Raw genomic sequence first — 3,282 nt, 5'->3', positions numbered from 1 at the left:
TCAAGACACTTACAGAGTGGTACGCTTCCTCACACCATCCATCCATTCAACTCCTTTCATCTTGTACAACCCATTACATGACAACTCCTCACACGCATTCTCCTCAGCCTCCCCCGGCCTCAATGGTGGACAGACAGAGCATGTATTCACAGTTAGTGACTGTGAAAATTTGGGATTTGTTGAAAAGGAGTCTGTCTTCAGCAGAAGTTGGGTGGTGGTATGGGAAAAAGGAATTGAACATCCCCAGCATTCTGGACAGAGGGCAGGAAATAAGGCAGAGATTTTGGTGAGCCGTATTGACCTGCACAACAGTACGCTTTGTGGCAGTGGTGTAGCCTACCTACGCTGTGCAGTGACAGGTGCTCACAAACTATAGGGATGCTGGACTAATTTTAGACTACCAGACTCTATGGATCCTGAGCATTCACGGCTTTTCCTCATCTCCACGTGATGGTGGAATCCTATGCCTGTGTATGCCTGGGGCCTACTGTCTATAGTGATATGAAACCTAGCAGTGCTTTTCTGGTGAGGTGGCGTGGCCAGGATTTCAGGGCAAGGGGTATGTGGCAGAATATGTACATTGCTGATTACAGATCTCTATGCGTGTCAAATTGTACATCTTAAATATGTGTACATCTTCAATTATCTCTTAATAAAGCTGGTTGCAATTATCTCTAATTCTCAATTTTTTTGCCAGTGCTGGGGCTTGAACTCAGAGCCTGGGCACTCTCCTTGGGATTTCTCAAGGCTAGTGCTCTACCACTTGAGCTACAGCACCACTTTCAGCTTTTTCTATATATGTGGTACTGAAGACTGGAACCCAGGGTTTCGTGAATGCTAGGCAAGAAGTCTACCACTAGGCCACTACTAGGCCTTCATTTAAAAAATGGGTCTTGCTTTGTAACCCAGTCTGGTCTTGAACTCCTGATCCTTCAGATAGTACAGGGAATTACAAGCAGCTGTTACCACTCCTGGCACACATTTTGTTCTCAAACACAGCATTACTTATTCCTAGGCAATGAACTAAATTAGAAATGAAGAAAGCCTGGGGAGCACTGATAGAATCTCCCAGACTAACTGTTCTTTAAATAGTAAGTTTTATTGCTTGTGTCAGATAGAGCGACTACCTCAGGGAGGATGCGCTGACCAAACAAACATAGCAAATGTTAAAGTTCATTTTAAAGCCACAGAGGTAGACAGCTTTATTAAGTACATTTCCATTGTTGTGTGGCCCTTTCCACTAACCACATTCCGAATTTCTATTTCATTTTATTTTCTTTTTCCAGTCCTGGGGCTTGAATTCAGGGCCCAAGCACTGTCCTTGGACACTTTTTGCGCAAGGCTAGCACTTTGCCACTTGAGCCACAGCATCACGTCTGGCTTTTTCGGTGTATGTGGTACTGAGGAATCAAACCCAGGGCTTTGTGCATGCTGGGTGAGCAAGCTACCAGAGGCTCTCTATGCTCCTGGTCCCACATTCAGAACTTTTGAGAATCATGAACTGAAGCTATAGTTCTTAAATAATAATTCCTGATACACAAATAAAGCTCATAGTCTTCATGAATATAATTATTTTACATTCTCCTCAGAAAGATGCTTAAACAGATTAAAATAATTTTGACCTCCATTTTCATGGCCACAGCAGCAGACAGGAAGCAGTCAGGCCTAGATTGCTTGTAGAACGTGTAGCTTTTCAGGCTGTCCCTGTGATATCTAACTCAGATTTGGCCACCTCTTTCACATAATGGTTCTGATGAAAAGTGAGATATGTGAATGACACATGGTCACTGTCACACTAGAAAAACAGCCCAAACTGCTTGTCCCACAAATAGTGGGTCACTTGTGTCATCTCTCTCTCTCTCTGTGGGAAGGATGCCCTAATTATCCTATATTGAGTCAAATGACAAACCATTTACAAATCATTTCACTTTTCCCCTATGATTTTTCTCTCCCAAAGTCTCCCCAAGTGAAGAGTGGTTTTGTGGGGTTCCTTTTCAAGTTTCCTTATTTGTAATCCCAGAATGTTTCAACTTGGGGAGATATTTGGGCTCCTCTTTTCAAGCAGGTTGCCACACCTTGTTCTGTGATCTCCTCTGGTATTTCAGCTGTGTTTGGCAAACAGTAAGATCCATAGGATTGAAACCTGCTCTCCACTCAAGATGACCAGAGGTGAAGTTCTGGAAGTGAATTCCAGCCAGCATAGCAGGGGTCTGAGTTACAGTTTGCTCAACTCCAGAAGGGATGTCAAAGTATGGCTAGACTGGTTTTGTTGTCCTCAGTTTTGGGGCTCTCTGTCAGTTTGGGTGCTCTCTCGGCTTTTCTGCTCAAGGCAAGCGCCCTACCACTTTGAGCTGCAGCTCCGGTTTTCTCATGGTAAATTGAAGATAAGAGTCGCACGGACTTTCTTGCCCGGGCTGGCTTTGAACTGCGATCCTCAGGAGGCTCAGCTCCTGAGCAGCTAGGATTACAGGCGAGAGCCACCCACTTGAAGGAGGGTTCAGTTTCTTCCCCCTGGAATAGAAATTGGACTTCCAGATGGGAATGCAAAGGGTCGGAAGGGTAGGAAAAGGACCACAAAAAGATTACAAGTTTAGAGAAAACTTCGGGTTTAAAGAAAACTTTCTACACAAAACGATTTCACATTCCAACAGGACTCCAGAGTAACCAACCAAAGAACCAGACAACTTGAGGAGACAGGTGGGGTGGGGAGAAGGATGGACGGGGTGAGACTGATCAAGACGCGCAGTACTCATTGAGAATGCATCAAAACACCTTTGTGCAACTACTCAAAGATTAAAAAAAAAAACACCAGCCAAACGAGACGCAGGGGTCGGGACTCCAGGGCGCAGCCGCTGGGAGGGAGGGACTGCCGGCACACGCGGGCCCGCTCGCGCCTGTCCACCCCGCACTGAAATCAGAACCCAGTCTGCCCCGGGTCTTCCCATCCAGGTCGACCCGGAGGTGGAGGTCAGGCGCTCAGGTGGGGCCCCGGTGGGGCATTCCGCGGACCGGCGCGGGGGACCCGGTCGTCTCCTCGGGGCGCGCGCCCTCCCACCCCGTCCTAGGAGCCACGGCCCGCCGGTGGACGTGGAGCTCGTCCCGGGGCGCCGAGGGGCGGGGCCTCCCGGAGCGGGGCGGGGTCGTCAGGGGGCCGGGCTCCCGGCCCGGGACCCCGCGAGGGGCGGGGCGAGGTGGAGGCGGCGGCTCTCCATTGGTCGGGCTGGGCAGCCAATCACTGAAGGCCCGGGGGACCGGGCGGGGGGCCGTGCGTGCGGAGCGGGC

Source organism: Megascapheus bottae, chromosome 6 (genome assembly GCF_031878675.1).
Source record: "Megascapheus bottae isolate mThoBot1 chromosome 6, mThoBot2.hap1, whole genome shotgun sequence".
Classification (NCBI taxonomy): Eukaryota; Metazoa; Chordata; class Mammalia; order Rodentia; family Geomyidae; genus Megascapheus; species Megascapheus bottae.
This window is presented reverse-complemented; position numbering follows the sequence as displayed.